Below are 24,367 nucleotides of genomic sequence, written 5' to 3' on the forward strand. Positions count from 1 at the left end.
ATTCTAAAAAAGCACGGCTATGTGAACACCTGCTCTTTACACGAGTGGTATAAAGACTGCTATAGGAGTTTGGAGGAGTGGAGGGGAGCATGTGCTGGGCACTACACTGTTGCCTGAGTCTTCTTTAATCCCTGTAACAGCCCTGTGAGGGAAGCACAGTTATTCCCCATTTTACAAGCGAGAAGTAAACAAGTTAGATAATTTGTCCAGTGTCCAGAGCTGAGAGTCAGGACTTGAACGCCGGCCTCTGATCCCAAAGCACAGGCTGTTTCCGCAGGAGCCTGCTGCCTCTCACGTTGCGTCTGTCAGGGCCAACAGAGGGGGTGTGATGTGGAAGTTGGCATTTGAGCTCCCTTGAGGCCTTTCGGGGTGGTGGGTCATCAGCAGGTAGAGTGGGGTCAGGAAGGAAGAGCCTGAGCAGAAGTGCTGGGAAGAACCTAAATCAGGACATGACAGGAGTCCCGGTGGCCCAGCGGCTGGAGAGCGAGCAGTAGCAGGAGGAAGGCAGTAAGGTTTGTGGGGGCCAAATTTTGTAGATCCTTGCCTGACAGGAGTTTGGATTTCACGCTGTAGGTACTGTTCCAGTGAGGATATTTGAGCCTCTGGATAAACACATTATTTCTTTCAGGAGCATCAGTTTTCCTTGAGGTGAATAATTTTAGACATCTTCCTATTAAAAGAAATTCAGATAGATCATGCAATAGAATGCAGAATTCTCATGAATCTTTAAGAGAAAACAGAAGACTTCAAAGAGAGCTTGGGTGTGCCGGCAGGAACTTCAGGCTGAGGGGTCCCCTGGGGGAACTGGAGGCGTTTCTTTTGTCTGAAGTTGGTGTCCTTTAGCGGGAAAGTTTGAGAAAGACTGATTTTGGAGAAAATGTTTTGATCCCAGGAATAAAATAATTAGGTGTATTTCAAGAAGGATGGCAGGGGCTTGGAAGACAGGTGGGACAGGGCAGGGACCAAGAGCAGGAGTCCAGATAAGAGATGGTTACAATAAACTCTTAGGAGACATGAAGGGTCTAGGGGGCTGCCTGGGCCTCGGACCCCACCTCTTCACCCGAGCCTTTTTGGAGGCGGCCTGCCTAAGAGATGCCCCACCCCGAAACCACTCCTTCCTTTTAAGGGGCTCAGCGATTAGACTGGGATGGCTGGCCAGGGAGGCTGAAGCAGAAGCAGTTAAGGGAGAGCCTGGGCCTGGGCCAGGAACTGGTCCTCCCAGAGAACCTTTGTGCCCCGGCCACCTCACCCACCATGTTGCCTACCGACCACTTTCCAGCCCAGCAGCTTTATTAGCTCACCTGCTGGAAGGTACCAGAAGGCAAGTGGTTGGACCAGTGGATTCTCTGCAGTGGTGGTGAGAGCAGGTCCTGTCTTGTTGCAGTGTCTGATGTCCTATACTGGTGGGCAGAGCCATTGGACCCAGCATGGTGGCCAACACCCTGTGGTCAAGAAAGACTCAAAGGAGGAAGGAGGGAATAAGACATCTCAGCTTAGGACCAAGACCTCACTCTACTTCTCCTTATCATCAGTAGATGGAGATAGCCCACCTTACTTAGCCAGACTCTCCTTTCAGGTGGGTGACTTTTGTAGGTAGCTTAGAAATGAACTTTGAAGCATCATTTTTAAAAAAGCATTAAAAAAATTCCTTAGTGCTTTATTTTTTTCTCATTTTAGAAGAGATTGTTTGTTGTACAGCAATGAGAAAATCCCGACCATTTTAAAGAAAAAACCAAAAAGCACCTATAATTCCACTACCCAGGGGAAACCACAGTTAACAAATACCCTGGTGTGTATCCTCCCCCAATTTTTCTAAGCATTTACTTTTATTGATTGATTGATTGCTTGATTGATTTAGGCTGCGTTGGGTCTTCATTGCTGCGCGCGGGCTTTCTCTAGTTGTGGCGAGAGGGGGCTACTCCTTGTTGCGTGTGCAGGCTTCTCACTGCAGTGGCTTCTCTTGCTGCGGAGCACAGGCTCTAGACGCGAGGGCTTCAGTAGTTATGGCATGTAGGCTCAGTTGTTGTGGCGCATGGGCTTAGTTTCTCTGCAGCATGTGGGATCTTCCTGGACCAGGGCTCAAACCCGTGTCCCCTGCATTGGCAGGCGGATTCTTAACCACTGTGCAACCAGGGAAGCCCCAGCATGTACTTTGTTTTTTTAACAGAGTTATCTTGTATACTCTGCTTTATATACACTATATATATGTATATATATATTCACATACTGTGAATCTCTCACACTAATATTTTTCTATAATGTAATTATTTGTGATTGAAAATATTCCACAGACCCCATGTCACCTTTAATGCCTATTGTATATTTAGGATGTTTTCAGATTTTCATTATTAAATACAATGTGATAAACTTGTTTGTGGCTAAATCTTTCCTATTTCCCATTATGGAAATTATTATATAAGAATATGACCATATAGATATGTGATTTTTTGAAAGACAAAATTGGGATTATTCTATATTTATCTCTATGACCTAATTTATACACTAAATCCATTTTGAAAATCTTTCATGTCTACAAAAGTGAATCTGCACAATTATGTATTCATTTAAAAAATAGTACTTTCATGTAGTTCAAAAATCAAAACGACATAAAAAAGAATTTTTTATAAAATTTTATAAAATTTTTTATGAAATTCTCAATTTCATAAAATTGAGAATTTTTGCTTGCACCCATGTCCCTCTTTACCTGGTTTCCTGATTTCCCCTCCCATAGGTCACTGCTTTTAATAGTTACAGTGCCCCTTTTTGAAAATATAAGCAAATGCAATTATATATACCTTGCCCCTTCTTACAAAGAAGTCAGCACACTATGTTCATTACTAGGCACTGTGCTTAAAACAAAAAAACTTAATAGTATGTAGTGGAGACTTTTGCATAGCAGCACATAGCTTCCTGGCATATTATGGTTTGGATGGACAATAATATCTAACCAATTCCATATAATTGGACATTTGGGTTATTTCCAATCTTTTACTATTAAAAGCAATGTTATAATACAGACATATATCATTTCTGTATGTGTGCAAATATATTTGCCCAAAAAATTCAGAGAGTGGGATTGATGAGCCAATAGGTAAATACATTAGTAACATTAATAGAAAATGCCATATTGCCCTTCATAGGTGTGTATCATTTTCTGTTCCTACCAGCAATGTGTGAGGGTGCCTATTTCCCTACAACTTCCCCCATCAAGTGTATTTTGGATATGTAAAAATCTGATGGGTAAAAAATGGATATATCATTGCAACTATAATTTGTACTCATTATTACTAATGAAGTCGAACGTTCTTTTATACGCTAAAAAGCCATCTGTATTACTTTTTTCTGAAAAAGGGCATTTTTTTCTATTGGGTTATTGGTCTCCTTGATTTATAGAAACAAATTATGTATTAGAGTGCTTGACCCTTTGTGAAGTGAGTTGCAGTTTTTTTTCCAGTTAGTCTTTTGTTTGTTTTGCTTATGGTGCCTTTGCCATGCAGGAGTTTTAAGATTTTTATATAGATGTATTTATCTTTTATTTTATGACTTTTATGTCTTATTTCATGACTTCTGGATTTTTGAATCAGTTAGAAAGACTGTCATTACTTCAAGATTTAAAGGAGTTCTGTTATTCTTCTGGTAATTTTATGGTTTTATTTTGTGCATTTAAATCTTTGATCCAGTTGATGCTTATCGTGGTGTACTGTGTGAAATACTGGTCTAGCATCTATCTTTTTCCACATAGTCAAACACCATTTATTAAAAAGTCTGGGGCTTCCCTGGTGGCACAGTGGTTGAGAATCCGCCTGCCAATGCAGGGGACATGGGTTTGAGCCCTGGTCCGGGAAGATCCCATATGCCGCAGAGCAACTAAGCCCGTGCGTCACAACTACTGAGCCTGCATTCTAGAGCCCGTGCTCCGCAACTACTGGAGCCTGCGTGCCTAGAGCCCGTGCTCCGCAACAAGAGAAGCCACCGCAATGAGAAGCCCGCGCACTGCAACGAAGAGTAGCCCCCCCCAAAAAAAGAGTAGCCCCTGCTCGCCACAACTAGAGAAAAGCCCGTGCACAGCAACGAAGACCCAACACAGCCAAAAATAAATAAATTTATTAAAAAAAATCCTGTCTTTGCCTCACCGATTTGGTATTTATCTTATACCAAATTCTCATATATATTTGGATCTGTTTCTGGGCTTTATTCTATTCCATTGGCCTGTATGTCTATACAGCATCATTTTTGGTAGCTACATAATATTGCTTCTTATGTATATAACATAATTTATTTGACTAATTCATTTTTGTTAAAAATCTAGGTTGCTTCCAATTTTTCAACCTTCCAAAGAGTGCCTCAGTGAATAAAATCCTTATATACGTTTTATGTGTGCATGTGTGTGTAGCAGATCCATTTTTTCCCTTGGATAAATTTTTATACATGGAATTACTGGGTCAAAAGTTACGTGCCTTCTTAGGCTTTTTTCATACATATTGCCAAAATGCCTTCCAGAAAGATTGTACCAGTTACACTCCCTCCAACAGTGTATGAGCGCTGATTTCCCCTCACCCACACCAACTCTCAGTATTATCATTCTTTTTAATCATTGCCAATCTGATCAGGAAAAAAAAAGGGCCTCTCATTGCTGTTTTAATTTGCCTTTCTTTGAATGCTAGTGAGGTTGAACATTTTTTCAATTTATGGTGGTTTTTGATGTACAGAAGTTTTTAATTTTTAATGTAGTCAAATCTATCAATCTTTTCCTCTATGGTTTCTGCTTTTGTTGACATGTTTAGAAAGTCCCTCCCATCGTAAGATTATAAAATATCCACTTATATTTTCTTCTAGTACCTTTATGGTTTCATTTCCATCTTTATCCATCTGGTATTCATTTTGATGAATGGTGTGAGCTGGGAAAGAACTTGTATTATTTATTTATTTATTTCCCAAATGGATAACCCGTTCTTTCATCACTGTTAAAAAGCATATATTTGTGTGTGTGTGTGTGTGTGTGTGTGTGTGTGTGTGTGTGACTCTTTCTAGAATGAACATCTTGAATAGCTGGATACTGAGGGTAATTGAGTTCTACACTCTGGGTCATCATTAGAAACATCAGTCATACTAAACAGGCAGACGTGACACTTTCCAGCATACATGGGCTTTTAAGGACCGACTGACATTTGATATTCAAATCCCAGCATTGCAGCTCAGTGCTGGTGCAACTTTGAGGGAGACCATCCATGATTCTCCTTGAGTCTTGTTTTTTTCATCTGTAAAATGGGGTACATTCCCTTCGGACTGAAGCCCTCCCTCCTGGCTCCGCCATCTAGTGATCGCCTCAGGCCCTGACTGTAAATAGGATATGCTGGAGAGGGGAGGGGTTGAGTGCTGTGTTTGCTTTTTATAGGCTTTCCATCTTTACACTTGTGCTCAGACTCTCATTTGTTACGTCTTGCTGGTTTTAGTGTCTTTTCATTAGCAGCTTTTCTCTCCCGTCTGAATATGTGGTTTTTAATCATATACCAGCTAGGAAACCAGACAACTGGATTGTTAGAAGTGTATATAAATTAAGAGTAACTGGGATCTGAGTGAGGGCTTGAGGGCCTCTCCTGTTGTGTAATGTAGTGGTTCTCAACCCTGGCTGCACATTAGAATCACCTGGGGAGATTTTAAAGCATATCCACGCCTGGGTCCTACCCCAGGCCAATTAAATCAGAATCTCTGGTGGTTGGCCCCAGGCCTGGGTGTGTGATGAAGCTCTGCAGGTGATTCTATTCCTGTTTTTTTTTTTTTTTGCAGTACGCGGGCCTCTCACTATTGTGGCCTCTCCCGTTGCGGAGCGCAGGCTCCGGACGCGCAGGCTCAGCGGCCATGGCTCACGGGCCCAGCCGCTCCGGGGCATGTGGGATCCTCCCGGACCGGGGCACGAACCCGTGTGCCCTGCATCGGCAGGCGGACTCTCAACCACTGCGCCACCAGGGAAGCCCTCTGCAGGTGATTCTAATATGCATGCGGGGTGGGGAACCATTGGTTGAGTGCCCTGGCTTTGTGAGATCAGTATTTACAGTCAGTGGTCTCCCCCTCTGGTTCCCTTCTAAAATGTGCCCCAAGTTGTGAGGGTCGCCCTACAGAACAGAAGGCCAGATGGCAGAGATGTCAGGGATTTTCTGGAGGCCGTGCGCTTGCTGGAGAGGGCAGCGCCAGCTCTCAGGCCTCTGTCACCCTGGAGGTCACATACCTCTGGAATCTGGAAATGGCGTTGGCAGTTTCTTTTCAGAAAAATAGAGCCATCCTAGTCTCCCTCATGCAGTTCCTCCCGCCTCTGGGGGCTCTCCTGAGGAGTGTGAGAGGTGATGAGAAACAAACATTGAGAAAATAGCTTTAGTTATTTCTATCTCGTCTATTTGTGTATTCTCTTGTTCTCTCGGCCCCTTCTCTGTCCCCCAGAACACATGTAGGTGATACATGTCAAGCCACGCTTGGTCCCCAGCTTTGGTGAATCCGTCCTATCTGTGGTGGAGCTGCTCTCTCCCAAAGTCAGGCTCACCTCCGCCAACAACTGGACTCACTTTGTCACCTGGAAAAATAGATAAAGCCCACAGGATGAGTCCCAACATCAAGTCTCTTTGCTACAAGATCAGCCTTCTTCTTATTCTCAAGTTTTGATAAACTGACTGTGGGCGTAGCCCATGCACTCAAGCCCCCTTCCAGGTGTCTCACCTGGTTTATCTAGGACTAGGGCACCTCTGGTTCCACCAGACTCTGTGGGGAAAAGTTATCGCCTTTACTAATGAATGAAAACTCCTCCAAGCTTACTGATGAAGGGAGAATCTCTGTGGAGAGAGGTGACTGGAATTTTCCCTTGGGATTTCTCACTCATCACCGACACTAGTCAGTGGCTCTACCCTCCAACACACACACATACACTGGGCAGCTGAGACAAGGCTGGATCCTTCAGACCAGCCTTTACTACACGTTGGGGATAACAAGAGAAATACACAGAGAAGAATAACATGACTTCATATAAGTCATGACTTGTCATTTGCAAGATATGACTTGATCAGGAGGGCTCAGGGCCCACTTATCCTAGTGCAGGGCTGCCTCTGTGTAGTCAGAACCATCCCAGCAGCCCGGGGAAGCCTGGACAGATGCTTTCTTGAAAGTTCAGGTGGATCCACCAAAATAATGAAGCCAAGAAGGAGACGAGAGTTCCCCTTCTGTCTGGTGCCACCATCTGCGTTCCAGTTACTTGTCTGAGGATCTGCCTTTTCCTGGGATGATTTAAATGATGGCTCTTTTTTATGGGAAATAGAACTCAGATTCACGTAAGGGTTTGATGCTCATTAAGGCTCATACAGCAAGAAAGGGGGTGGGCACACACCAGCTCACCTCAATGACTTGACTGGTTTTGCCAGAGGTACAGTTTATATCCACAAGACAATGGTTTTTCTTTTTTTCGACAATGTTTTTTCTTTAGATACGTTCAGTTGAGAGACACACAACGTTGTGAAATCCTCTAGTGTTGATTCATGACGGAGCCATAGGTGAGCAAACTGAGGGTTATTTATAGACTGCTGTTGATGTGCTTTTCAAAGAGGTCCCAATAGTTGTCCAGGGGGAGAAAAATGCAAGGGTCTATCAATCAGTCTGCTGAGACTTTTGCTCTACCTGGAAGTCTATGTGACATAGCTCTGCCTAACATGGTGGTTTCTTCTTCATACTCATCAAGACAGGCCTCATTCCCTATTCATGGGGGAATGGCCTTACCCTATGGCCCCAGCCAAACAAGAATGTAGCAAGACACAGCAAATCAATGGGGTCTGAGTGCGAAATGCTGATAGATTTCCCTAATGCTGTCTGTCTGGTCTGTGTTCCTGGAGATTGTATGGCCATCATCCTGCATTCCTTATGGGTTGAGTAACCCCATAAACTGTGGCCCACTGATCTTCAATGGAGGCAGTGCTGCCCCCTAGAGGCATTTTAGGAATATGTAGTGTATTTATGTTCGTTGCATTGGTTGCTGAGGCACTACTTAGGGGAGATTGAGGGGGCCAGACTCCTTGCCTTAGGTGATGCAGTTTTATCCAACGATTTGTCCTGCACTTCATGTGACATTTGAATGCCCCACCCAACATTCATATATAGGTAGAAAATCTCTATATTGGTCTGAGCTTAGAACCTAATTCCATTTTGTATATAAACACAAAGTACTTTTTTAAAAAAAAATTATTTATATTTAGCTGTGTTGGGTCTTTGCTGCTGTGCGCGGGCTTTTCTCTAGTTGCAGCGAGTGGGGGCTACTCACTGCGGTGCGCGAGCTTCTCATTGCGGTGGCTTCTCTTGTTGTGGAGAACGGGTCTAGGTGCGCAGGCTTCAGTAGTTGTGGCTCGCGGGCTCAGTAGTTGTGGTGCACGAGCTTAGTTGCTCTGCGGCATGTGGGATCTTCCCGGGCCAGGGCTCGAACCCGTGTCCTCTGCATTAGCAGGCGGATTCTTAACCACTGCACCACCAGGGAAGTCCCACAAAGTACTTTTTGCATAGTTTTAATATACACTGAATTTTTCATGAATGCTACTATCATATAAATCAAGAGAATACTGTATTTTATCTTTACCAGAAGTTGTTCACCATTTCAGACAACCACAATACGAATAGCAGAATCCTTGCCATATTTGAATTGCAAAAATAACACACCTCTATTCATCTGCATTCGTTCATATCTGTATGAATATACAGTACTTGTTTAATCTTGTTTCAGAACATCAAATATAAAGAAGTACCCGTAATGTTGAAGTCAATAATGTTTTACTGCTCTTAAATTCAAACTTACTCATTATAAGTAGGTCTAATTGTCTTATATCTTCTTATGTAGTTATGCTCAAGCATTTATAAATTTAAATGCATATTATTTTATTCTAAATTATTTCCTTTTAGTTCTTTATCTTATAGTTAGGGCTATATGTTGATTCTTTACAAAATTACCTGCGTAGGTGGGTCATACTATCTATAAATTTCATTTCAGAATAGTAAAAGTGGTCTTACAAAATACTTGCTATAAAAAGGGAGCATTGGATCTGATAGAGTTTCGGTAACCTCCTGGAGGATGTGTTATCTAATTTTCACAACAGCTGTATGAGCTAGGTCCTATTATGACTGCCATTTTGCACCAGAGGAAACTGAGTCACAGAGACATGCGGTACTTTGCCCAAGGTCACATATCTGGAAAAGGGGAGCCAGGATCCTAGAGGACTTTCACAATACCAGGTCACTATTCTGCCTTCCACCCATCACGTTTGGCCCATCTCCCGTGATTGGCCCAGGTGTCTACCAGAAGCCCATCCTCTGGCCTTGTTAGGCCTTTTACAGGGCCCAGCAGGGACTCAGACTGGAAGAAAAATTACTTTTCCCTTTTGGATAACATTTCAATAGAGTAAATCAAAGGGAAATGCTTTGCATAGAGCAGATCCCCAATAAACTTTGCTGAATGAATGATTTGGTAGAGTGGTACTGGGTCCTTTGGAACAGCCCTTAGATTTTTTTTTTATAGCATTTAAAACATTTATTTATTTTAGCTTTGGCTGTGTTGGGTCTTCGTTGCTGCACGCGGGCTTTTCTCTAGCTGTGGTGAGCGGGGGCTACTCTTCGTTGCGGTGCACGGGCTTCTCATTGCGGTGGCTTCTCTTGTTGTGGAGCATGGGCTCTAGGTGCGTGGGCTCAGTAGTTGTGGCACGGGGGCTCTAGAGCGCAGGCTTAGTAGTTGTGGCTCACGGGCTTAGTTGCTCCGCGGCATGTGGGATATTCCCGTACCAGGGCTCGAACTCGTGTCCCCTACATTGGCAGGGGGATTCTTTTTTTTTTTTGCTGTACGCGGGCCTCTCACTGCTGTGGCCCCTCCCGCTGCGGAGCACAGGCTCCGGACACGCAGGCCCAGCGGCCATGGCTCACGGGCCCAGCCGCTTCGCGGCATGTGGGATCTTCCCGGACCAGTCCACGAACCCAAGTCCCCTGCATCGGCAGGCGGACTCTCAACCACTGCGCCACCAGGGAAGCCCCAGGGGGATTCTTAACCACTGCGCCACCAGGGAAGCCCAGCCCCTAGATTTTTAATAATTTATTTCAATAAGTTGATGTGAGTTTCCCAGCCATTGACACCAGGTTCACAGGTCTCCTACCTCAAGGATGGAGACTTCCATTGTCTCCCTGGGGCTGAGAAAAGCTGGCCATTCTTTTTTCCCAGGAAGCACTGCTGTTGAAACAGGAACCAGCACATCTCCCTCATTCTTTCGCCATGCTCACTGATGTGGGCCTCAGGCCCTGGATGTGAGGTATTCTTTAAATAATAGCCTTTCTTCAGACCCTTGCCTGTGATCTAACTGATGCTGGCCTGGGAGATGCCAGCTCCTATAGTGGGTACCACAAAGAGATGCTGCACTGTGTTTCCTGTGTGTCTTTGGCAGGTCTCATTCTGAGCTCCTGCTTCTTTCCTTCATTCAGCAAATGTTTTCTGAGGGCTTGCTTTGTGCCAGATACTGGGGTGCAGGGATAAGCAATAACACATGGTCCCTACCCTCCAGAGACTCAGATTTAGGACAGAGGACTGACTTTTGCAATAAAGTATGGAAAGAGCTGTGACAGTGGAATATACAGAGGCTCTGGGAGCCCAAGGAGCGGGGCAGCTGACCCAGACTGGGAAGAGGAGGGAAGCCTTCCTGGAGGAGGTGTTGCCTGAGCTTAATCCAAAGGAAAGCTTATGATTTAGCAAAGGCAAAGGATGACTCTGTTAGTCAGGGTCGCAACAGAGAATGATGACACACTAAGTTAGGATGATTTGAGGAGGGTTTATGTACAAAGGGGTTATTTGCAAAGGTGTGGGTAGGGGGTGGGGGAATGTTATGAGATATCACAGAAACCCAGGCTAGCAGCAGGCCCTAGGCCAGGAGGGGGGCTACTGTACTCTGGAAGGAGAGAAAGTCCTGTAGAACAGGCTGCCTTGATAGAAGGAGCGACCCTCCATCTGGGAGCAGGCAGCCTGATAGACTCGACAGGGAGGGAATAATTACGCTGGCTTCACTTTCTCTTATCCTCCCATTGCTCCTGATTTTCCCCATTGGCTAAATCCAACCGGAAGCCATAGGGCTCTAGAGTTCGTTTATGTGATCCATACGGGGCAGCCTCTGGGGCACAGAGCAGGGCAGAGAGTGGGTCTGGAGGATCCAGCAGGTCTATCCAGCACACTGGGTTAGGGAAGGCCTGGAGGTGGGGGAGAGCATGTAAACTGGGGAAACGTATACTTTATGGCTGGAGTGTGGAGTAAACTGGCCTGAGATCCGTCCATTATGAAAGGCCATGCATGTCTTTCTGAGGAATTTGAAAATTTGTCCTGAAGGCAGGGACAACACTAAAGGATTTTAGTCAGGAGGTGACATGGTTAGATTTGTGTTTTTAAATGGCCCCTCTAGCCCTGGTGTGCAGATGACCTGGAAGTACCATTTCAGACTAGAGATAATGAGGCCTGAATCAAGACAGTGGCTGTGGAGAAAGAAGTGGATGGATTTGAGGAATTTTTAGGACATAGACTCAAAATGTGATCCAGGATTGGATAGGGAGGTGTCAAGGCCCTGGTTTTTGGCTTGAAGCTCGGACAGGGGAGGGAACTTCACGGGAGCAAGTTGGTCTTCCGGCCGTTGCCTCCCGGGTTTTGCTTTCTGGATTCAGAAGACATAGATTGGCCCTCGTTAGCGGGACCTTAAGCTTTCAAGGGGGCTTTGGAGGGGCTTCTTAGTCATGCAGCAGGTTGGCCCCATCTTGGCTGTTCCATGAGCAAATCAAACTAGAGAGAAGGAGAGGCATCTTCTGCTCTCCCCCCTGGGATCTCCTGAGCCAGAACCTGCTCCCCTCCAACCCCTGCCCCTTTCCATATGGAGAGAGGATGTGTTTTCTTTTAACGTGCTTCACTGCAGGGGCAAATGAGGCCCAGCTGAGGGGAGAGAGCCAGCAATGAGGCAGAGCACGGGCTCAGCAAGCTGGGGCGAGCGCTGGGGTCCTGTCATCCCCGGTTTCCTTCCCCAGCTTTTCTGAAGGCACAGGTCCCCATAGGCTCATATTTCATCACTCGCAACTCTGAGGAACCTGCTATCCAGTAACAGGTCCCACTCCTTGGAGTTCTCTGCCCTGAAACCTGGAATAATTTTCTTTTGTTTTAGAGGGAAATGCTGAGGTAGTTCTTTCAAGTCCTAAGAACTTGGGTCGTCATGGCAACACATAAGGGTGGGAGGGGTGGTGGGGGTGGGGTGGGGGGGCTTCTTAGCAGCATTTTGTTTCAAATGCCTGATTAAAGGAAAAGCTGCTTTGGAGTTTGCCTCATTAAGACATAGCTGGGCGCAGGCTTGCTGGAGGATTTTCTGGTTCATCATTTTACACTTTACGTTTTGCCTACATTTTCTCACCTGATGGACAGTCTTCTGGGATTTCTCCCTGAGAATTTTGGCTCGTGCACTTCTCCGAAAATTTCAGCTCATTCCTGGCAAGAGAGTTGGTGGGAGTGTTTCCTTTGTTCTCTCCGGGGCCTTGTCCTGTAAGCCCCTTACTTACAATAGGACCTGCCACTTGAAAGGAAAAAAAAAAAAAGGTGTGCTTATTGAGGTTTTGTTCAGTCTGTGGAAGGAAAGATGTTAGCTGAGCAGCCATTTCACTCCACACTCTGCTTTTGGTCCAGGATCCTTCTCCCATTTTGACCTGGGCCAAGGGCTAGGGGCGTCCAGTGCTGACTCTGGCTCTGGGGGATGTCTTCCACCTGCTGTCTGTGGGAATCTAGGAGAAAATAAATGTGGAAGTGTTTAACCCAGAGGCTGAACTTAAGTCTTTTTTTTCCCTAAACTGAACTGTAAATCCTCGCTTGACGTGACTTTAGAATTCTCCTTCAGCTGGGACCAGCCTCCCCACTCCACCCCAGTCCATACCTTCTTTCCCAGCAGGAAATTCCAACTCAGACCTACAAATGATACTCAATCACCTTACAATTGCCCGGGGTTTCAATTAAAATATTTCCCACACTCAGTCACCAAGTCTTGTCATTTATTCCTTCAACGAGACTTCTAGATTCACCTAGTAATTTAAAAAAAATATTTATTTATTTGGTTGTGTTGGGTCTTAGTTGCGGCAGTCGGGCTCCTTAGTTGCGACATGAATGTGAGATCTAGTTCCCAGACCAGGGATCGAACCTGGGCCCTCTGCACTGGGAGTGCGGAGTCTTAACCACTGTACCACCAGGGAAGTCCCTCACCTAGTTATTAATGTTCTTATTAACAATAGCCCCCACTTATTATTTTTTAAAATAAATTTATTTTATTTATTTATTTTTGGCTGATTTGGGTCTTCGTTGTAGCATGCGGGCTTTCTCTAGTTGCGGCGCGCGGGGGCCACTCTTTGTTGCGGTGCGCGGGCTTCTCATTGCGGTGGCTTCTCTTGTTGCGGAGCAAGGGCTCTAGGCACGCAGGCTTCAGTAGTTGTGGCTCGCGGGCTCTAGAGCATAGGCTCAGTAGTTGTGGTGCACGGGCTTAGTTGCTCCGTGGCATGTGGGATCTTCCCGGACCAGGGCTTGAACCTGCGTCCCCTGCATTGGCAGGCGGATTCTTAACCACTGCACCACCAGGGAAGCCCACCAGTCCCCACTTATTGAGCATTACTGAGAGCCAAGATTTCTATGTGTCACCTAATTTAATAGTCACCCAAACCCTGTGAGGCAGGTACCATTCTTTGCATCTTACAGAGGAGGGAACTGAAGACCCCAAAACTAACTTGTCCAGAGCCAAGGAGCTGGTCAGGGGCAGAGCCGGGTCTGTCTGCTGCCCTTCCCTCCAGGACACAGTTGGAGCCTCGACCACCACCTAGCTTTCATCCTCTCTTACTAGACCTCGGCAAGCACTCCTGCACAGGCTCTGCACTTTATTTCCCGAACGTAGCCACTGAATGATCTTCCCAGAGTTTCCCTTTCATAGCTCCCCCAGTAGGCTCAGTTTTGGGGGTACAGAGACACGGCTGTGTTGTTCACCGTGGTGTCTGTAGGACTCAGCCCATAGAAAGTACACTATCAGTGCTTACTTATTTACTTACTGAATCAATGAAAAGTTCTCTTTCCTCCACCAGCCCCTCCCTTATTCCCTCTTCTTGGGTCCCTCCAAGCTGGAGCCACTGCTGGCCTCCACCATCAGACATGGCTTACCTACCTCCTGAGCCAGTCCTGTACAGGCAGGTAGAATCCAATCAGAGTATGCTTGTGTGGTTATAGGGTACATGCCTGTGGAGCTCCTGTATCTCTGGCTGCTTCAGCTTCTGCAGGGAGAAAGTATTTCTGCTGCAGTAGACCCAAGATCTGGGGGTGATTCCTGGGCCCCCAAAAGCCCCCTGGGTCCCATCTTTCCTCCGCTCCCTCACATATCAGCCTCATCTATAGAGTAGCTATTAACAAAGCACCTACTGGGTTGGGCATTCCATGTACATTGTCTCGTTTAACTATCACAGCAACCTCAAAAGGCAGATATTGGTGTCTCCCTTTTACAGATGAGGAAACTGAGGCTTGAAGAGACTAAGTCACTTGCTAAAGGTCTCAGATAGACACTGGTGGAAGAGGGATTTGAGCAGGGGCTTATCTGCAGTTGGAGACTTTGTGATTTTTTCCTTGACTGCCCTTCCTCACAGGGGCCAGGCTTCTTCCATGTTCTACCCATCAAACCTAGAAATCCCTCCTCATTTTCGGGGAACCTGACAATCTCAGGGGCTAATAATCATAGTAAGAACAGGTGCAATTCTGTGAGCATCTATATATGCCAGAAGCTCCACAAATGACCTTATTTAATCTCTACTCCTAAGAAGCAGGTGCTATGATTATCTCTATAGCTAAGAAAACTGAGAGATTAAGTGTCACCTCCAATGTCCAGTAGCTACTCGGGGGAGGAAGCTAGGATTCAAAGCAAGTGTGTCTGAGTCCAACGCTCATAGTCTTTATTACTCTTGCCAAAGCCATCTGACTGGGAATGAGACCCTGACAGCCCTCTACTCCCCTGCTGCACCCCACTTCTAGCAGAGGTCCAGCCACCAAGAACCTGGTTGCCTCTGCCTTCCGGCCTCTGGCCTCCTGCTGCCCTACCCCACCTGCCTGAGGGACCAACCTTCCGGGTTGACCTGAACTGAGCCACATTCGCTTACCCCTTTGGTTGCTGTGCTTAGCATGTCTGGCCACCTAGCCGCCAAGTCAGTTCCTTTGTCCTAGCTTCCTCCACAGCCCAACCCCTGCTCTTCCCTGTGCATGAAAGTCCCTGTGTGATTCTCACTGCCCGCCATCCCCCTGCGAGCTCGACGGGCTATGGCACTCCGCTCTTACAGCTACATGGCTTTCTAAGGTGGCCCAAGTGAGTCTCAGCTCCTCTGCCTGGCTTCCTGGGCATCACGTAGCTTCCCTGCTTCTACCCACCAGTGATCACCTCTTCTCTGTGGCCCTGGGACCCTCACGTTCTGGGGCCAGTCCCTGTGACTGACCGAGCCTGCCTCAGGGCCTCCTTGGCACTGTAGCTGAGGCTTTTTGCCGGCTGCCTGCTCCCTGCTGACCCGCTTAAATGGTTCTGCCCTGTTCTGCCATTTGATGGCCGCCTGAGTCTATCTGAACTGACTCCTACCCCTTGTCTCCCTCTGACCCCCAAAGAGCGCATGCTCCCCACAAGCCCTAGGTCCTGTCTTGCAACCTGGCCCAGTCACCCCTCTCACCCCATTTGATGAGACATTATCCAGCCTTTATTTCCCAGCGTCTCCCAACTCGGACTCTGCTCCACTTAGAGCAAAATCAATCAACTAAGAATAAAAGGCGGGGGCCCATGTGTAAGACATAGTGGGGGGCACTGAGACGTCCCAGCTGCCCCTGCTCCCAGACCCACTGTCCCACACCCACGCCCTTCGTCCCTGGTTTTGCTGTTCCACTTGATTCCTCCTAAGACATCCGGCCCCTCCCCTCTTCCCATCTCACCGAAGGCCTCCCATGCTCTGAAGCCAACGCTGAGGACTGTAAGCCAGGGCTTTCCTATGTTCATTGCACACAAAGAAAAGGCAAACTGGGGTAAATGGAGTGATGGCTGGCGGCCAAGGAAGAGCCTGCCAGGAGGTCCAGACACCCCAGGCTTGGCCCCAAGCGCTAAAGGGGTGGATGAGTCTCTGTTCACCTGGAACCCATTCTGCTGAGCAGCTCTCCATTGAGCCATGGCAATAAACAGTAATAGCTGCCTTTTATCAAATGATTAAAACATGCCAGGTGGTGTGTTAGGCATTTAGATGCATCCGTCTGGCTGGTCCTCTAAGGCAGGTAATCATTATCCCCATTTTACAGATGAGGACTGAAGCTCAGAGGCATTCAGCAGCTTGCCCGAGGGCTTTGCCTCTCTAGCTTCCAATGTGCTTAAAGTCAGCCTGGGATGAACCCTCCCGCATTCTTTTTTTCCTCCCTATGTGCCCATCTTGCAATGAAACGGGAGCTCTTTGAGTGCAGAGCTGGGTCTAGTTCCTGTCTGCATCCCATCCTGCCTGGCACACTGTAGGTGCTGCCTATTCTCCAGGTCCTTCTAGGAAGCCCCAGGATTCTTAGACCCAGCTCTTGCTGCGATCCTGAAGGAATAAACCCAAATGCCTTTCTTGAGGAAGGCCAGACCCCATATCTGGGCAGTGTGTTTGGGAAGAGGGGCTGAGCTGTGGCCAAGTGGCTTGGTGACCATGGCCGTATGGTAGTGAGGCGTTTCCAAGACAAACACTGTCGGAGTCCCTGTCTCTTTGCTTGTCCTCCGCAGGGCATCTGCTCACACTAACGTCCCTGATCATGGCCTCAGGGATCTTTCCCACTTCAAGTATTGAGAAATCGCAGGTATCTCTTGAAAGATGATCCCATCTTTTTATCCAGCTCCTCCTGGCAACCCCTGGTAATCCTTGAGAGAGGAGAGGGCCAGGGAATTGAGAAGTGGGTCCCATTTCCACACTCCTGCCTCCATCCTATCATGTATAACAGACAGTGTTAGGTCATTGTGACCCCAGAGATTGCTGAGCTGGTCCAATCTCTCCATTTATAAATGACAAAGCCAAGACTCAGGGAGAGGAGTGTTTCCTGCAAAGTCGCAGGTGAGAAGAGGCATTTCGAAACGTCCGGACTCTTCACCCAGTGCTCTTCCCACAGGATACATTGCTGCAGCATCAACTCCATTACCAAGGTGCTCCCGCCCAGTCTGGGGTTCTGGAGGTCACTGACTTCTTGGTTGCTTCTTGGTTGGAGGACTTTGTGTCTCACCTGGGAGGAGGGGGGATGGGTGGGTAAGACCACCACAGGACAAAAATCACAGGTGCCTACCTGGGCCCTTTGTGGCCCCTGCAACTTCACAAAATGGCAGGCTGGGCCACTTGTGCTCACTGTTGCCCACGCTCCCTCTGTTCCCATTGTCTGGAAGCTTGGTGGGAGGGCAGTTGCCTCTATTTTGAGCACTGTGGTTGCTATGGGCCCATTAGTGGCACAGACTTCCTACTGAGTCTGTGCTCTTTGGCCAAGCAAGGGCCTGGCTCTTCCTAGGCTTGGCAGGACAAGCTGGGTTAGCTGGGAGCTGCCCTCCTCCTCGTTGTCTCCATTTCTTCCAGAGGGAAGGAGTGAGCCATCTACATATTTTCAGCTGAGTTATATTTTGCATAAAGTAAACTTAGCAAACAGAGAACACAGTGAGAATATATTTGGCTTTGAAGCATCAGTGTTCTGACAGGCATTTCCTATTAGCTATCTCTGAGCCGACCAGCTCGGCTGCGTTTTGCTTAAGTGGCATAATTCTCCTGCCGTGGAGACAGCTCATTCATTAGTCATTCCAAAAGCCAAATACGAAATATCCTTCTCTAAGCCAACTCCACCAACCAGCCCCGCAGCCCACAGCCCGGGCGGAACAATGAAACTGTGGAGCTTATGGGCCAGTCAGAGGTGGGCCTGGGAGCTACTTGTCTGAGGGCCTTGGAGGACGGCTTTGGCTTGAGCCTTTCATTCCCTCTGGAACAGGAAGGACACATCTTCCCCTGGTTGGCAGAGGCCTGGGGGGCCTTTTGGAGGATGGGCTCTATCCCATGTCACTACTGAGTCACCTGCAACAGCTCGAAGCCCTGATTGAATACACTCCATTTGGTTTATGTTTTTTTAGGTCCTAGAAGCTAAGGGTGCTTGTTCTAAGAGGAAGCAGAGGAATGTGTCCTTTCCTGTTGTGTCTCTCAGCTGAACTCAGTCCTTCCTTGATTGGCATCCTGCATGTTAGCTCTTTTAATCTCTGCGCAATGAGGGCTGATGTCCCCATTTTACAGATGAGGGAACTGGAGCTCACAGAAGTGAAGCTCACACAGGCAGGGTTCGAGCCTGTCAGTCTCCAAAATGCATCTTCTTTCCTCTGTCAGGAAACCTCTTTCAGGATGATTATCTGAGTTTAAAAATAAATATACATATGGAGGTGAGGATCTCTTTTTCTCAACTTTGGAAGAACTAAGAATGCCACTGTATTCCAGGCAGGATGGGCTGAAAAGCCAGCCAGGATGAAGCAGGGAAGGCATGCTGTTCTGAAAGGAAGGCTGAAAACACCTGGGGTGGGAGCTGGGGGGCAGGTAGTTCTGATGTGGGCAGAGTCTCGTTGGAGGTGGGCCAGGAGCTGGGACCAGAATAGGGACAGGGAAGGGGTTGTTGTGGTTCCATGGCCCAGCTAGGGATTCCTCACATGCCCCGCTGAATGGACCATCTGACCAAGCAGAATGCCATGTGGTAAAGACTCCACTAACACCCAGTAATGGGGGGAACACCAGAGGAGCGCCGAGAAAGTTCCTGTGCAGAAGCGAAGAGCTGGCGGTTGTGATCACAGCTGGCGGTTGGTGTCGGAGTCTCTAGAGGGCCTCATTAGCGCTCCAGGTAGACAAACACACTCACAGGTGCCCAGGCCAACAGGGAGGTGGGGGGGGAGACAGGCCAAATCAGAGATAGAATACATATATATATATATATATATATATATATATATATATATATATATATGAGCTAGGAATGAGAATCTCAGAGTCCTTCCAAAGTAGACCTCCAAAGCCAGAAATCCGGAGTGGTGCCCTCCTTACCCTGGCATTAGACCTTCTTCCTCAGGCTGGCCTCAACTCACCTCTGTAGTATCATCTCCCACCTTGCCCTTCATCCCTCCATTTTCTGTCTCAAACTATTTGTTGTTTCCAAACACACATAACACTTACTCTACAGCTCTTGCACATGCTATTTTCTCTGCATGTACTTCATCTCTCCCATTTATAGCCTCACTAACAAACTCCTACTCACCCTTCAAAACCCTGCCTAAATGTATCAGGAAGCCTTCTCCATCTTCCCAGGATACTTTTTCTTTTTTAACTATGTTCCTGACCCCTTTTCTGTAACTCTAGTAAATCATTAATTCTTATGTACCATGAGGAACTCTGTCCTATTTTATCTCTGGATTCCCAGGACCCAGTGGAGAGCTCAGTCAATTGATAAAGCAGCACAGCCTGAACCGCTGAGAATTTGAAAACGTTTGCCACGGAATCATTGTGCCTCAGACCTGAAAGAAAACATACAGTTGATCTAAGTGAACCATCTCTCTGATGTGGTCCCACCTCGTCTACATTTCCAGCCTGATGTAATGTACATACCACCTAATCTAGTAACTGGCACATATTAAACGCTCGAAGAATGGTAGCTGATGTTGTTGCTGTTGTTTCTCAGGGACTCAAAATAGACCTAGAAGAGTCCATAGAAAGAACACTGAATCTGGAGTCGGGGCTGCAGCTCTGCGTCTAAGGCTCCAAAGAACTTTGGATAAGTCACATCAGCCTCTCTAGACCTCAGTTTCCTCATCTATAGTGACAGATACAGCCATATGTCCTATAATTGGGTCCCTTCTAGCTCTAATGTAAACAAGCCAAAACAAAACCAAAACAAACATCACTGATAGATCTTAGGGATTCCCGCTATGATCTTCCTGGCGTGACCCCTGATCAGAAACCAGGGAACCAACCCCGACCTAAATGGTTCTTCTGGGGGTGTGTTTTTCCCACAGGCAGGACCAATCCTCAGGGAGGCAGAAACTCTTCCTTGCCAAACTGGCTGCCAGTCATACCTGCTGTGCCATCCTGGAGAAGGAGGGAGAGAGTCTGTCATGGAGCTTGTGGCAAAATCCTTCTTCCTCCGCAAACACCAGCTATGATTAGCTGTGTCCTCACCACGAAACTGCAGGGCTGTGTGCGGGTGAGTCACAGATGTTCAGATCACATTTATAGAGTGCTTGCAAGGCGCTGGGTGTGTGTGTGGGGGTGCTTCGTGGCTGTCAGAAGCACCCCAGTTCCCTTTCCCTAGCCCCAGCAGTTGTTGAGTCCTTAGGACCCAGGCATTTGGGTTACAGAGTTTAAGAACCATCCTCTGATGCTACCCAGCTTCCAGGCAGTTCCTTATGCCAGGCCTCTGCCATTCAGAGCAGACCACCTAGAGGTGGATAGGGACTTGCCCCTCACACCGTTTTCTCCACCCCATCCCACCCAGCAGGACTGCCACAGGGACAGACCCAGGCCTGAACCCCTCTCTCCCTGGTCCCTGTCACTCCCAGGGCTCCTCTGAAGGAACTGGGTCATCTCTCTAGGAGTGGTTGGTCTGAACCTCATAACCTCCAGGGGCCCTAGCTCCATCACCCCCATACCCTAGGCTTACTCTGTGGCTGCTGATGTGAGGCAGGGCTGCAGCCAATGGTGCAGGAGTCCCAGCCCCTCTGAGCTGGGCACTCTGTTCCCAAATGCCCTCCTCAAGCCCCCATCGCATCCAGTGACGGAGGACCCTAAGCTGCCAATAGGAGCTGGAAAAGAGGCGGAGGCCTCTTAGGTGGAAGAATCCTGGCAGATGGGCAAGTCCCAACAGGTGGACCAGGACTGTGGCAGGCAGACGGTGAATCACATAGGTCCCCGCTGCTTACTGGACAGAGCCAGGATAATGACAATAATAATAGAGATCCAGGGTGCTGTTTTATTTATTTATTTATTATTATTATAATTTTTGCGGTATGCGGGCCTCTCACTGTTGTGGTCTCTCCCATTGCGGAGCACAGGCTCCAGACGCGCAGGCTCAGCGGCCATGGCTCACGGGCCCAGCCGCTCCGCGGCATGTGGGATCTTCCCGGACCGGGGCACGAACCCGTGTCCCCTGCATCGGCAGGCGGACTCTCAACCACTACGCCACCAGGGAAGCTCCAGGATGCTGTTATTAATGCCCACCTTTCCTCCCAGGATCGTGTCTCTCCTCCATCTATCTAACAACCCTCAGGGGCAGGGAGTTGCTGAGGGCGGAGATTTTGTTGTCCTGTCTTAAATGGGGGGAAACTGAGGCCAAAGTTATTCTCTGCTGAACCCGGGTAGTCCTGAGAAGAAGACTTTGTTTCCCAATGTCATCCTGATGTCAGGAGAGTCACGCAGGCCCACAATTATTGGTCCTCCTTACTGGCAAGCTCTAGGCTCAGGTTTTTTTTTTTTTTTTTGAGTTCTCACAGCCTCTCCTCTAATCCTTACTTACAGCAGCCTTAGGGGGCAGGGATGATTATTAGCTCCATTTTACAGATGAGGAACCTAAAGTTCAGACAGGTTAGGTCACTTTTTCATGGTCACACAACAAAGGAGTGGCAGAGCCAGGATCTGAACCTGGTGGATTGACCGTGGTAGATTGACTGTGCCTTCACAGCTTCCTGCACAGCTATGCCATCCACAGTCAGGAATCCCAGGATCTCCAAGGCTGGCTTCCTAGGCCTTTTCTGGCCTTTCTCTATTGCCTTCCCCTCCTGGATTCACTCTATCTCAAGATTAGGGCTCTTCCCAGGGTTCCCTGGAAGCCAGCTTTCATTTTCATCTCTGAGCAGCCGTGGAAAAGTAAAGATTCAACACTTTAATTCTGGGGTCGTAATTATCTGGTATCTACCACCCACTCAACTCTACCCACTAGTTATTATAATAACAACTATAATAATTTAGAGAAGCAATCATGATGATCACAGCGTTCACTGATCCCCTATCAGAGGCTGGACAGAGATAGATATAGCCTCGCCCTTTTTAAAATTCCAAAATGGTCCTGGATTTGGGAGTCAGGAACACCAGGTTCTAGGCTTAGTTCTGGCCAGGATGCCAGACATCATATGGCTGAGTGAGCCCCTAAATCCCTCTGTGTCTTCATTTTCCCCTCAGTAAAATGGAAATAATCATCTTGCAAGGTGAAGTGCTTTAAGCTTCTTGAAAAAACATCATAATAAGACAATCTTTTCTTATTTATGATTAAAAAGCACCCTGGGGTCTGATGCCTCAGTGATGCCCCAGTCTCCCACTGCTCTGGCTGCCCAGCCCTTGGGGAGGGTACTGGATCGGGGCTGGGGCAGGGACTGATCTCTGGGTTGCAGTGGGAGTCTTACTTTTCCAGCCCTTATCCTCAGCAGCTACCGTGTGCCAAGGCCCTGGAGCTAGAAAAAGAGAGGCTATTGCCTGAGCTCAATAAATGCTTTTATTAGTCCTTTTATTAATGATGGTTGGTATTTGTTGAGAAGCTGGGACAATAGTTATTCCAGTAAGAGGATATTAAGCTCCCGTGGACAGGCCCTATATATCTAACATGCTCTGGCCCCTGCCCTCCCCCGACACTGCTTTATTACAATGCAGCACACCCCTGGCCTCCTAGCAACTCCAAGAAGAGAGAGGAGGGGTGGGGGCCGGGGGGGTGGGTAGGGATAAGCTGGTGTCATTAAACACATAACCCTTTTCAGAGGTTATGGTAAACCAATAGCAGGAAGCTTTTGCTTCCCCCTTGAGAGCTTAGGGAGCCTGGGTGATTTTTGCATTCTTTTTTTTTTTTTGCCTCCTCTGGGTTCTTGGCTATTTCACAGCCAAGATGAGTTGGTAGTGATGAGTTGCTAGTGATGAGTTGGTAAAGGAGGAGGACATCCTTGACCATTTGTTAAATTTGTGACCATTCCTGTTCTTTATTTTCAGCAATTTTACATTATTTTTAATTTAACAAACACATTTATAATACTTACTATATGCTGGCAGTGTTCTGAGTTCTTCTCAAATACTAATTTATTTAATCCTCATAACATCCCTATGAAGCAGGTACTATTATTATTCCTATTTCATAGATGAGGAAATTGAGGCCCAGAGAGGTTAAGTGACTTGCCCAAGGTCACACAGCTAATAAGTAACAGAGCCAGGTTTGAACCTAGGCAGTTGTCTCCACTGTGCTCTTTATCTGAAATTGAAACTGAGTGTGAAAAGAACTGGGAAATATTTCTAAAATTCAGCACCTTTATTACTTTACCAAAGGGAATTAGATATTTTCATATAAGTAATAGTATAATAAATTATAATAGCAATCCTGAAAATCGGAATATCTGTGAGTTGAAAGCATCCTTAAAGGTCATCTGATCTAATCCTCTGAAGAATACAAGAATTCTCTCTGCAACATCCCTCATATGTGATCCTCAAGCTTTTTCCTGAATATCTCTAGTGACAAGGAACTCATTACCTCATTAGGCAGATCTTTCTAGGTTTGCACAGTTCTCACTGTTACAAAAGAAAGTACTGGGACTTCCCTGGTGGCGCAGTGATTAAGACTCTGTGCTCCTAATGCAGGGGGCCCGGTTTCAATCCCTGGTCAGGGAACTAGATCCCACACGCATGCTGCAACTAAGAGTTCACATGCCGCAACTAAAGAGCTGGTGAGCCGCAACTAGGGAACTCTTGAGCCGCAACTAAAGGAGCCCACCTGCCGCAACTAAGACCTGGTGCAACCAAATAAATAAATAAATATTTTTTTAAAAAAGGAAGTTCTTCCTCGGGCTGGACTGAAATTTAGCTCCCTGTAACTTATTCGTATGAAGCTACCTTAGTCTTCTAGAACTGGGGAAGAAAAAAAAGAAAAAGATGTCTCCTTTTTGTATAGGAGATAGGCCTTAAAGTACTTGAAAACAGCTTTCATGCCCCCTTAAATCTTTTTTCCTCTTTGGGGTTAAACTTCCTTAGTTCTTATGTAGTCCTCATTAGTTATAATTTCCAGATTCTCTGTCTTCCTGTTTCCACCCCTCAGATGCATAATCGTTTGTCAGTGTTCATCCTAGAGTGGTGTCAGAAGGAAACACACGTCAGGTGTGGTCCAGGAGCTCTGAGAAGAGCAGGACCACTTCCTCCATCTCTTTCTTTTGCACTCTACCCTTCTAGTGATGCAGCCTAAACTCGCCTTAGGTGCTTTGAGAGTCACATTATACCCTTGACTCATACTGATCCTGCAACCAACGTGTGACTCTTT

At 47.1% G+C, this 24,367-nt stretch overlaps 2 long non-coding RNA genes across 2 annotated transcripts in view; one reads left to right on the forward strand and one right to left on the reverse strand.

Annotated features, from left to right (window-relative positions):
- Positions 1-24,367, forward strand: part of LOC141278561 (uncharacterized) — a 53,922-nt gene that overhangs the window by 5,791 nt on the left and 23,764 nt on the right. The window contains exons 2-3 of the long non-coding RNA XR_012331410.1: positions 5,788-5,982; positions 20,103-20,290. This is a non-coding gene — a long non-coding RNA (uncharacterized lncRNA). The remainder of the gene's footprint in view (positions 1-5,787; positions 5,983-20,102; positions 20,291-24,367) is intronic.
- LOC109551926 (uncharacterized) lies at positions 8,239-19,733 on the reverse strand. The gene is made up of 3 exons (XR_004526340.2): positions 19,472-19,733; positions 14,214-14,319; positions 8,239-12,798 (listed from the first exon to the last, which is right to left on the reverse strand). It is a non-coding gene; the product is annotated as an uncharacterized lncRNA (long non-coding RNA).

The sequence above is a fragment of the Tursiops truncatus genome, chromosome 4 (assembly GCF_011762595.2).
Source record: "Tursiops truncatus isolate mTurTru1 chromosome 4, mTurTru1.mat.Y, whole genome shotgun sequence".
NCBI classification, from domain to species: Eukaryota; Metazoa; Chordata; class Mammalia; order Artiodactyla; family Delphinidae; genus Tursiops; species Tursiops truncatus.